This window comes from Oryctolagus cuniculus, chromosome 9, assembly GCF_964237555.1.
Source record: "Oryctolagus cuniculus chromosome 9, mOryCun1.1, whole genome shotgun sequence".
NCBI classification, from domain to species: Eukaryota; Metazoa; Chordata; class Mammalia; order Lagomorpha; family Leporidae; genus Oryctolagus; species Oryctolagus cuniculus.
Window position 1 is genome coordinate 111936553 of NC_091440.1, and position 13272 is coordinate 111949824.

The 13272-nt window shown below is 39.2% G+C and overlaps 1 pseudogene; it reads left to right on the top strand.

Moving 5' to 3' along the window:
• Positions 1-9189, top strand: part of LOC100347980 (large ribosomal subunit protein eL42-like) — a 100924-nt pseudogene extending 91735 nt beyond the window's left edge.
• Positions 9190-13272: the final 4083 nt, after the last annotated feature.

The following is a 13272-nucleotide window of genomic DNA, read 5'->3' on the forward strand; positions in this document are numbered from 1 at the left end:
AAACACTGATGGAGTTTGTGACCTCAAGAGGCTTCCATAGCCTTGGAAGCTCATGACAAGAGCCTCGGGTGATCATTGACATCATAAATAAGAGTGTCAATTATTAAATCAACAACAGGAGTCACTGTGCACTTGCTCCCCATGTAGGACCTCTGTCCTTAATGAGTTGTACTTTGAGAATTAACAGTAAAACTTGTCTTCAAACAGTGCTTTATACTTTGTGTGTCTGTGTGGGTGCCAACTGTTGAAATTTTACTTTCTATAGAGTTGGTCTTCTTTATATAAAGATAATTAAAAATGAATCTTAATGAAGAGTGGGATAGGATGGGAAGTAGGAGGTGGGACAGAAGTGGGGTTGGGAGGAAGGGTCTGAGGGGAAGAATTGCTATATTCCTAAAGCTGTACCTATGAAATTTGCATTTATTAAATAAAAGTTTTCTTAAAAAAGATTTATTTGGGGCCAGCGCTGTGGTACAGCAGGTTAATGCCCTGGCCTGAAGCGCCAGCATCTCTTATTGGCACCGGTTTGAGACCCAGCTGCTCCACTTCTGATCCAGCTCTCTGCTATGGCCTGGGAAAGCAACAGAGGATGGCCCAAGTCCTTGCGTCCCTGCACCCGCATGGGAGTCACAGAAGAGGCTCCTGGCTCTTGACTTTGGGTAGGCGCAGCTCCAGCTATTGCAGCCAGTTGGGGAGTGAACCATCGGATGGAAGATCTCTCTCTCTTTCTGCCTCTCCTCTCTCTGTGTCATTCTGACTTTCAAATATATAAATAAATCTTTTTTAAAGGCAGAGTGACACAGAGAGAGGGAGAGACAGAGAGACAGAGTTCTTCAATCTGCTGGCTCACTCCCCAGATGCATGTAATAGCCAGGTCTGGACCAGGCCAAAGCCAGGAGCCAGGAACTCCATCTGCGACTCCCACATAGGTGACACAGGCCAAAGTAATAGGACTATATCCTGCTGCCTTCCCAGGAACACTGGAAGGAAGCTGAATTGGATGTGGAATTGCTAAGACTCGAACAAAAACTCCAATATGGGGTACCAATGTTGCAAGATGTGGCTTAAAACAGGCATCACAATGCAAGCCCCACAAAGAAAAATCTTTGAAGAAACAAGTAGGACTACGATGAAAGGTGCAACAACTTGACTGACATCTAACTTCCCAACAGAGATCATACATACCAAAAGGCAATGGACTTAAATCTCCAAAGTGTTGTAAGAAGTAAACAGCAATCAAGATTTCTATAGCCAGAAAAATTATCCATTAAGAATTCAAATGCAATGGAGTCTCTAATAACCCTCAAAAATACTAAAATTCAACTAAAGTGATAGAGGAAAAGAAGCAGAATAATAAAGACTATTCAATACAAAATATGGTAGGAAGTCAGCGAACTCAAAAGGCCTCCATAGCCTTGGCAACTCACGACAAGAGCCTAGGGTGATTACTGATGCCATAAACAAGAGTGTCAATTTGTTAAGTCAACAACAGGAGTCACTGTGCACTTATTCCTCATGTAGGATCTCTGTCCTTAATGTGTTGTACATTGTGATTTAATGCTATAACTAGTACTCAAACAGTATTTTACACTTAGTGTTTCTGTGTGGGTGCAAACTGTTGAAAGCTTTATATATGCTAAACTGATCTTCTGTATATAAAGAGAATCGAAAATGAATCTTGATGTGAATGGAAGAGGAGAGGTAGCAGGAGAGGGGAGGGTTGCGGGTGGGAGGGAAGTTATGGGGGAGGAAGCCATTGTAATTCATATGCTGTACTTTGGAAGTTTATATTCATTAAATAAAAGTTTAAAAACAATATGGTAGAAAGTAAAAGGAAACAAGAAAGGTTAAATGGAAAAAAAAATTAAAAATTTGCAGTAATAAAACCCAATACATGTTCATAATTGTCTAATGGTCACAATGTTTTAATTTTTTCAAAAATAAATTTTCAGGCTGTACTTAAAACTGTATAGTACTTACAGTCAACGTGATATGTGGTAACCAAAAATATCCCTCAATGACTCCCACTTCCCAGTATCCATGCCCTTTTGTAGTCCCTCCTCCCTTTTAAATATGGGTTGGATTTGTTATTTTCATGGAACAAATAAAATAGAGGTGTGACTCTCAGGGTAGGTGAAAGGAAACCCTGTATCAACCATCTTAATTTCTGAGAAAATGAGCATTCAAAAAAGAGAGTCAGTATGCAATAAATCCAAATACTATAAAACTACCATGCTTTCAGAAATATAGGTAGAAAGGTACCCAAGGAACTTTATCTGTACCTGAATTATAATTTAGATTCCTCAGGGCTTTCAGCCTGAATCTGATGCCTCAATGGAATGGTATTTGGGGAGTTTTACTTGCAGGAGGGACTGGAACCATTGCAGGCCAGAAAGCAACTAGCAATGACCCATTTTCAAAAATATCCCTCTGATGAATCACGATTCAGGAACTTCTGTACAGCCCCTTTTCGCTTGAATATGAGCCATCCTCTAGCTCACTTTGGACAACTAGAATATAGCAGAGTGACACAATAAGACTTTCTGTTTTTAATATTTACTCATGTATTTTATGTCTTTGAGTGACAGAGTGATAGGGAGAAAGAAAAAGATCTTTCATCTGCTGGTTCACTCCCCAGATGGCTGCAATGGGTGGGACTGGGCCAGGCCAAAATCAGTACCCAGGAACTCCATCCAGATCTCGCACAGGGGTGGCAGGGGCCCAAGTACCTGGGCCATATTCTGCTGTTTTCCAAGGCACATTAGCAGGGAGCTGGATCAGAAGCAGAGCAGCCAAAACTTAAACAAGCACTCAGATACTGTGACTTAACGCTACATAACAACACTGGCCCCACGATGTGACTTTCATAGTTAAATCCTAAGATGCCTATATATATCTGATAAAATCCATATAAAACTAACAGTTTTAAGTTTATAAAATTTTAAGGAGCAACAAACACATGCACAACGACATTGAGAGACAACAATCTCTCTCATTAACTGATAGATTGAGCAGAGAGGGAGAGAAATCATAACAGTGTAAGATCTGAACAATAAGACTAACACGTTTGACTTACTGGACATAAACAGAACACTACATGCAGCACCTACAGGAAACACATTCCTTTCAACTGTTAGTAAAACATTTGCAAAAAAATTGAATGGAAGCTGGGTCACAAAAGAAATCCCAACAAATTTCAAAAGATTGAGATCATGTAAAATATGTCTAAGATCATTGTATATTGAAGCTACAAATTAATAAAAGAAAAATAACTGAAAATTAACATATTTTGGAAATTAAGATATACATTACAAATAAACCATCAGTTTAAAAAACACATAATAGCAATATTTGAAGTAAAAATCAATGAAAATATTACGAATTGAAACATTCAAGATTCAGTCAAAATCATGCTTTAAGGTTTATTCTGGGCCTTAAATGTATGTAAGAAAGAAAAAATGCTGAAAACCAAGCATTTATTTCAAGAAATAGAAAAACAACTGAAATTTAAACATGAGCAAAAGTAGAAAGAAATAGTTAACACCATAAAATAAATTAAAGAAATAAATTTAAAATGCACAATAATGAATCAACAAGGCTAGAATTCTTTTTTAGAAATGGCTAATAAATTTGCTTAAAAGCTTTGCAAGATCAGCAAGGTTGCAGGGTACCAGATCAATATATGACAATCAATTGTACTTCTGTAAATAGCTATAAACATTCTGAAAATTAAATAAAGGAAACATAAATTTATAGTAATACAAAAAGAATTAAGTACTTATAAATAAACTGAAAAAAATATAAAATTTGTACATTAAAACTTTTGAAATATTGAAAAACAATTAAAGACAAAAAAATGGAAAGATATCCATGACCATGGGTTGGGAGACAGTATTATTAAGGTGGCAGTATTATATAAAGTGGTACATAGTTTCAGTGCAATCCCTATATCAAAATCACAGATGCCTTCTTTTGTACAAATTAATACATTGATCCTAAAACTCATCTTCAAATGAAGTTACCCAGAATAAACAAAAAATTATTTAAAAACAAGGATATAGTACAGAACACATACTTCTCAATTTCAAACTTTTTCAATTTCAAACTTACTACAAAGCAAGTGTAACTAGGTTGGTGTGGTAACAGCATAAAGAGAGACATATAGATCAATGGAATAGTATTGAGAATCCAAAAATAAACCCTTATATTTGTGATGGGTTGATATATAAGGATGCCAGGAAAACTCAATAAAGAATGAATGTTATTTTCAACCAATGCTATCAGGACAAATGATATCCACATGCAGAAGAATGAAGTTGAATGAACCCCTCCCTCATATCATACACAAAGAACATAAAATCGATCATAGACCTAAATATTAACCATTAAAACTACAGAACAAGCTTAAGAATAAATATTCATGACTTTGAACTAGGCAATAGTTTCTCAGATATAATCCTAAAATCACAAGTGACAAAAGAAAATAGACACAGTCACAATTTAAAATGTTTGTGTTTCAAAGGCCACCATCAAAAAATTAAACAAACAGAATGGGAGAGAATATTTTCCAATTATACATTTGATAAGGGACTTGTATTCATAATATGTAAGGAACACTGTAACTCAAATATAAAAAGACAAATCATCCAGTTAAAAATAGTAAAAGAATATTTTTCAAATAGTAAAATGACCAATAAGCAAAAGAAAATATGCCTGTCATCACTAAGTATTAGTATGGTCAAATGAAAAACATAATGTGACATCACTTGACATGTATTAAGGTGCCTAAAAGGTAAGTAAGTTTATGAAGAAGCTAGGACCCTCAAATAATGATCCTTCCTCTTTGGAAAATGGGTTGAAAATTCTTCACAATGTTAAACCTAGTGTTATACCCAGAAATCCCATCCCTAGCCATATACACAAGAGAACTGAAATCAAATGTAAATACAGACACATGCGTATGAACGTTCAAAGCAGCATAACAGTCAAAAACAAAAACAAAATACAAACCAACAGATGAATGAAAAAGCAAAATGTCTAACATTCATACAATGGAGTATTGTTTGGTAATAAAAAGTAATGAATTATTGATACATGCTATACTGATACCCTAAAAACATGTAAACTGAAATAATCTAGTCATAAGAGGCCACACATACTTCCATCAATGTGCAATGTCCAAATAAGCAAATCCACAAGGACAAAAGTAGTAGATTAGTGGTTGCTTAGGGCTGGGGGGTCAAGGGAAATGGAGTGTCCCTTGTTACTAATGTGCACAGAGTTTCTTTAGGTTTATAAAAATGTTCTGAAATTAGAAAATGGTAATGGTTTCACAACTCAGAGTATACAAAAAATACCAACCAAATTATACATTTTACAACTGTATGGTATGTGTATTTTATGCTATATTAATCTTATCTCAATGAAGCTGTTATTAAAAATAAAAGCTTGATTAATACAAAATAGAAGTGATATATAAATAATACTAATAATCAAACTAGGAACACTATAAGATAGATTATAAATATTCAAAATATACCATAAGATGCTATCCAAAAAATTACAGTTTAATAAAGTTGAATATTTGATAAAATTAGCCAACACCTAAAAGAAAAAGACCTTACCCAAAGTTATACATGGGAAAAACTAAATAGTTAAATACTACTCTAAATATTGTATTTCTATAACTTAAAACCATTATACAGAGAAGATACTTTTGCAGATGAATTTAAATTAAAATATAAAGGGATAGTGCTTCAAATTTACATACTTTTCCAGAAAATAAAGAGGGAAATACATCTTGATTTATATTAGGCTCACATAACTTTGATACCAAAATTTAATAAAGACATTGTAGGAAAGAAAAATTTTAAGTCAATATTATTCATAAGCATAAATGTACAAGTCAGAAAATAACAAATCAAGCAATACACAAAACATATTATCAAGTAGGATTTTTCCAGGAAAGCAAAACAATGTTTAATGTTGCTAAAGGAATATTTTAAAACTGATTAACAAAGAAGGCACATTGCCGCTCCTATCACCTCTGACTCCTAGCCTGGAGTCACCACGTGTGAGTACAGCTCCATTTATGTCAGGCTGGTGTCCAGATGGGCAATGTCTGCTGGGAGCTCTACTGCCTGAAACATGATGTCCAGTCCGATGGCCAGATGCCAAGTGACAAGAACATTAGGGGAGGAGATGACTCCTTCAGCACCTTCTTGTTTGTAGACCTGGAACTCACAATCACTGAATGAATAAGTTAGCACTACCATCTACCATCAGCTTTTCCACCCTGAGAAGCTCTGGAAGATGCTACCAGTAACTATGTCAGCACTACACCATTTTGGCAAAAAAGTCATTGACCTCATCTTGGACTGAATTCATAAACTGGCTGACCATTGCAAAGACCTTCAGGGCTTCTTGGTTTTCCACAGCTTTGGTAGGGGGACTGGCTCTGTCAGCTCCCTGAAGATAAAACATCCTTGTATTTTTTATGGCAAGAAGTCTAAGCTGGAGCTCTCCTTTTATCCAGCTCTCTAGGTTTCCACAGCTGTGGTTGAATCCTACAACTGCATGCTCACCATCCACACTCTCCTGGAGCATTCATTTTTTATGGTTTTTACTTAATGAATACAAATTTTCATATGTACAGCTTTTAGGGATATAGTGTTTCCTCACCCTATTCCCACCCTCCCACCCACACTCCCATCCCACCTCCCACTCCCTCTCCTGTTTCATTATCCATTAATATTTGTTTTTAATTGACTTTATATACAGAAGACCAACTCTTTACTAAGGAGAAATTTCAATTGTTTGCACCCACACAGATACACAAAGTATAGAGCACTGTTTGAAGAAAAGTTTTACCATTAATTCTCATAGTACAATTCACTAAGGACAGAGGTCCAGCATGGGGAGCAAGTGCACAGTGACTCCTGTTGTTGATTTAACAAATACACTCTTATTTATGACATCAGTGATCACACAAGACTCTTGACATGAGCTGCCAAGGCTGTGGAAGCCTTTTGAGTTCACAAACTCCATCAGTTTTAAGACAGGACCATGGGCAAAGTGGAAGTTCTCTCTTCCCTTTAGAGAAAAGTGCATCCTTCTCTGATGGTCTCTTCTTTCCACTGGGGTCTCACTCACAGAGATCCTTCATGCAGAACCGTTTTTGCCACTATGTCTTGTCTTTCCATGCCTGAAATTGGAGCACTCTTCATGTGCCTTCCCAGCAGGCAACGGGGCCATCTATGACATCTGTCGTGGTAATCTTGATAACAAGTAATAAGGTACAATATCCTGAATCACCTTATTAACCATATCATGTCCTCCAACACTGCTTTCCTCCAATCTTATGGAACCCTGAATGTTGGATAGAAGTCCATACGAACTTTGTGCCCTACCTATCCTTGCATCTACTTCCCTTACATTCTGGCAATGTAAGCCTCCATCATCTCTGTTGAGATAGCCCAACATGAACAGCTTTCTATGGCAGAGGAGACCAAAGCTTGCTTTGAGCCAGCCAAACAGATGCTGAAATACAACCTTTGCCATGGTAAATACATGGCTTTCTGACAGTTGTACCATGGTGACATGGTTCCCAAAGATGTCAACAATGTCATTGCCATAATCAAGTCCAAGCACAGCATCCAGTTTGTGGATTGGTGCCTCCACTGGCTTCAAGGTTGGCATTAATTACCAGCTTCCCAATGTGGTACCAAGTGAGAGAGCTGCGTGTGTGTGGAGCAACACCACAGCCATCGCTGAAGCCTGGGTTCGTTGGACTATAGGTTTGATATGATGTATACCAACCATGCCTTTGCTCACTGGTATGTGAATGGACAAGGGGATGGAGGAGGGAAAGTTTTCTAAAGCCCATGAGGCATTTAACCAAGTGATTAGAATACAGGTTGTAACATCCTCATCCCATATTGAAATGCCTGGGTTCAAGTTTTTGCTATACTTTCCATTCTAATTCACTGTTAAAGCACATCCTGGAAGGCAACAGACAATGACTTAAGTGGTTGGGTCTTTGGCTCCCATGAGGAGACTTTTATTGGATTAAGTTTCCAGCTTCAGGCATTTAGGAAGTGAATCAGCATTTGGGTTTTCTAACTCTCTCCCTCTCCCTCTCCCTCTCCCTCTCCCTCTCCCTCTCCCTCTCTCTTTAAAATAAGTAAATAAAGGAACTCCAGGGAAGGAGAATAAAAATTATATAAATTTCTAAGTAATTAGGGCTGAGTAAAACACTGGGAAAACTATAGAATATTAATTGATTGATGGCAATTAAAAAGTACTGCATAATTTGTATGGGCTTTCTACTGTGATTTACAAGATAACATTTTTCCTCCTCCATAATAAAATTCACAAACAGAAAAAAAAAATAAAGCCCATGAGGACATGGCTATCCTAGAGAAGGATTATGAAGAGGAAGGAGAAGGTGAGAAAGGAAATAGTTATTAGTCATTCCTCTCAGCCTTGCAGAATGTTATAACTGCAGAACCACAGATTCAACATCAGCAGATAGGCATTAGGCGTGAGAATTTTCTGGTTAGATTGCTTGTTTTTTTTAAAGATTTATTTATTTTTTGAAAGTCAGAGTTACAGAAAGAGAGGGACACACACACACACACACAGAGAGAGAGAGAGAGAGAGGATCTTCCATCTGCTAGTTAACAACCCAGATGACTACAACAACCAGGCCTAGGACAGACCAAGGCCAGGAGCTTCTTCCAGGTCACCCACATGGGTGGCAAGGGCCCAAACACTTGGGCCACCTTCTGCTGCTTCTCCCAAGCCATTAGCAAGGAGCTTGATCGAAGTGAAACAGCCACTTTCCATGCCAATAGTGCTCTGCAAACTTGGTGAATGTTCCTAAAACCCGCAAGACCTTCTGTAAGAGGTGTGGCAAGCACCAGCCTCACAAAGTGACACAGTACAAGAAGGGCAAAAACTCTCTCTAGGCCCGGAGAAAGCAGTGTTCTGTTAGGAAGCAGAGTGGCTAAGGTGGACAGACTAAGCTGGTTTTTCTAGAAAAAGGATAAAACTACAAAGAAGATTGTGCTGAGGCTTGAGTGTGTGGAGCCCAACTGAAGATCCAAAAGCATGTTGGCTATTAAGAGATGTAAACGATTCTAACTGGGAGGAGATAAGAAGAGAAAGGGGCAAGTGATACAGTTCTAATCGTCTTCTTCTGTTTTGTTATAAAGACAATAAAATCTAAAGGTTACTGTTCACCTCATTTGGTCTTTTGGGAGGGGATAAGCTAGAGCCATCAATAAAATTCCTCTTGTGGGGAAATTTTTAAGCTCAAATAAAATTTAAAAAGGAAGTGGAGAGGCTGGTGCTGTGGCGCAGTAGGTTAATCCTCTGCCTGTGGGGCCGGCATCCCGTATGAGCGCTGGTTCTAGTCAGAGCTGCTCCACTTCCAGTCCAGCTCTCTGCTATGGCCTGGGAAATCAGTAGAAGACAGCCCAAGTCCTTGGGCCCTTGCACCCACGTGGGAGACCTGGAAGAAGCTCCTGGCTGCTGGCTTAGGATCGACGCAGCTCTGACTGTTGCAGCCATTTGGGAAGTGAACCAAGGGAAGGAAGACCTTTCTGTCTCTCCCTCTCACTGTCTTTAATTCTAACTCTCAAATAAAATAAATAAAATCTTTAAAAAAAAAAAAAAAAGAGTGGAGCAGTCAGGACTCAAACCATTTGCCCATGTCACAGGTGGTAGCTTTACTAGCTATGCCAAAATGCCTACCCCAAGATTAGATTGTCTTCACTAAGCTGTGATCATGTCTTTCTTTCTCATGTGCACCTCTAAGATTTTTCTATCATATCTAAAAGTAAAGAGTTTAAGAAAAAAAGCAATAAAATAAGGAAAATAAAGTTACATAATCAATAGAGCAAACAAAGCAGTGTATCTAACACAACAACATTAATAACAAACAAACTCTTAGCTCCTGGGAATAGGGAATTTCCTTGTGATAAAGTGTATCAAGAAAAGTTATAGCAAACATCTTACTTAATGGTGAAATGCCAAATGTTTCCCACTGAGATTAGAAACAAGAAAATTATGCCTGCTCTCATCATGTCTAATAAACATTGTACTTGGATCTTAGAAAATGTAATGAGGCAAATAAAACATAAAATAGGAAAAGAAAATTAAAATTAATATTTGCCGATTATATATAAAATTAGCTCAAATAACTTATAAACTACTAAATTATTGAGTATAGCAAAGTTACTAAATACAGGATCAATAAGAAATACACACACACACACACACACATAGATACATACATTACATGTGATGGTTGGTTTCATGTTGATCACAGAATTTCTTGATAACTGGTTAAACATTATTCTGGATGTTTCTGTGAGAATGTTGCTGGATGAAAATCAGATTTGAAGCAGGGACCGTGGAAGCAGCTCCCCAGGATGCAACATATTGGTGCCAAAACCCAGGAACCAGATTCTCTGTATTTCTACTTTCATTGCCATGTTAAGGCTGCAGTCTTAGATGTGTGGATCCATCACTCAAGAATAAAACCCTGGATTGTGACCTCAGACCCTGAGGATATCTTCAAGTCCTCAATCATACAATCTGACCACAGACGTGAACCTATAGAGGGCCTCAAATACTTCTTCAAACAGACCTCAACTCTAATTCCCTGACACCTAGCCCCCCACCCCCGCCCCAGTCAGGCTCATATAGCTGAGATATTCAGAACTTCTCTTTCTTCTGAGGCTCACAACTCTTAGTCCTCACTTGACTAGTGCTCACCCTACATTCCTAGAGGTGGGTGGAACCTGTGTCATGCTTAACAAGACTTGAAAAAAAACATGGTTGGGCTGCTTAATCAACACTGTAAAGAGTTTTGCCTGGACTATTCTTGCTCCCTTCATTTGTGGTACAATGTGTCTCTGATAGGATAGGTACACTTAAGATACAGATGGTCCTTCAGATAGAACTTCAGATTCCCTTCCCAGTAACTCTACCAAAGTCCATTTGATTGACCTCCCCAAGGGGACCAGCCAACTTCCCTACTTCATCCTTCTTCAGCAGGAAGCAGCAAGAGTGGGCATTGACCCTATACCCAACAGCAGTTGGATGATCCTCTCAGAGGAGGGAAATATAGGGGAAAAAGAGCTCCTGAGGCAGAGTTAGAAGAAAAAGAGATCAGAGTTGAAGATGGTGGAACGGGGAGGGAGCTTACTGCTCTAGTCTAGGGGAAGATGGTTTTTAAAAATTAAAAAAAAAAAAAGTGGCAAAACTGCAATCTCAGGGAAGAGTTAGGAAGAAAATGGTGGAGGAAACTCCATGCCAAACAGAGGGACACTGTGGAACTATGTGGAAGGTGAGGACATGCACAACTCCCGGCAGCCAAGAACCTCAGCATCAGCCTTGGAGACTGAGGTGGACTATACTGCAGCAGCCAAAGCCACTGGTGATACAGCTGTGGGAAGGGCCTGATGTGAGTCTTCTTGGAGCTCTATGGGGGACAGTGTGCCTGAAAACCTAGAAGGAAACAAAAAGGGGGGCACATTTCTCTCTGCATGACCATCTGACATCTGCACCCTGTAAGTAGCTGACAGAACACGGGCACCATTTTGGACATACGTAACAGCTGCACCAGCCTGTGTCCCAACAACCAGCTAAGAAGAGACACCTGAGTCTGGCTGGGAACATTGACAGGGGGGCTGAGCACTCATGACTGTGGGAGATTTGTGTGCTGGGACAGAGTAAAAACACTGTGGCTGCGTGGGAGGGCACAGGGTGTGGCTGGGTCTCTGAGCAGTCATGGTGGGCAGCTCCACAGGCTCTGGGCTCCCTGATTCCCTGGTGAGAGTCATTACTGTGGGAGCCCTGTTCACACTGAGGACTGCAGGATTTCTCTGTATGGTTCTTATGGCAACACAGATGAACACTCCACCCACTGGGGCTAGCACACGGGCATTGGTCTCTGTGGAGGAAGTCAAACTATCTCTCTTTACAGATGACATATCTCTATATATAGGGGTTCCACAAGACTCCACAAGGAGACTACTGCAACTCATAAAAGAGTTTGGTGAAATGGCAGGATAAAATCAAAACACACAAAAATCAACAGCTTTTGTATTCACAGACAACGCACAGATGTGATGACTTTGAACGGTCCTTGTCTCAACTGTTGAGGAACAGTTTTTTTCTTTCCATACTATTTGTTGAGGACTCTTTACTTAGTATAAACTTATGTGCATAAAGTTAATTGAAAATAGATCTTAGTAAAAAAAATTAAAATGGGAATAGGAGAAGGACTAAGAAGTGTGCGAGCACAGGTCGGAGCATGGGGAGGGTGGGAAGAATCGCTATGTTCCTAAAGTTGTATTTAGAAAAGCATGAAGTTTATATATCTTAAATAAAAGGTTTCTGTGAAGTTCTGCCACTACTAGCAGCCCCTAGGGACAGGGCAGCTTGCAGGGTGGACAACAGACTCTTGCATCCTGCAACTGTGGGAGTTCTCAGCATAAGACAAAGAGCTGAGAGGGTTGGGGATTGTGGCTGAGTTCCTGCAGAGACTCAGAGCTCCCTGCATCCTGGGAAAGAATCTCATGCAAGAGTCCAGGAACACACTGCAGAGTGGGTCCATGCTCTGTATGGGGTGAGTGCCTGGATGGGGGGTGTACTGGCACCATGAGTTCACTATAGTCTGTGAATCAGTTGGTTCATCCTGGCACAGAGATGCGCTGGGACCAAGAACACAGGAGGCAGTTCCAACATCCTCTCTCCCACTGACTGTAGCCAGAGGCACTCTACCACACCAAACTCTGGACTCTTGCCCCACCCACAGTGACCAGAGCTCCCTAGTGCCTCCACACACCCCTGAAATGCAAGTATAAGCCAGAGGCACATTTCCAAGAATAAATCCTTCAGTCAAAAAAAAAATCCTTCCGTTGGGTTTCCCTCACCTGACAATAAACCTTTTCCCTTAAAAAAAAATCCTCCAGACAAAAAACTAACAAGATATCCCCCCAGATGTGCAAAAATCAATGTAGATATCAAAAAAACAGGAACAAGAAAGGCAGTATGTCTCCTCCAAAAGAACACAAAAATATATTAAGATTGGGCCATGAAGAAGAGATTGATGGGATGCCTGAAAATAAATTCAAAAGAATGATTATAAGGTTACTCAAAAACACAGTTAAATGGAAAAAGGAAGTCAGTACATGACATTGTTGAGAAATTCTGCAAAGAGATATTTAGAAAACAGAAACATTAGCAATGAAGTATTCA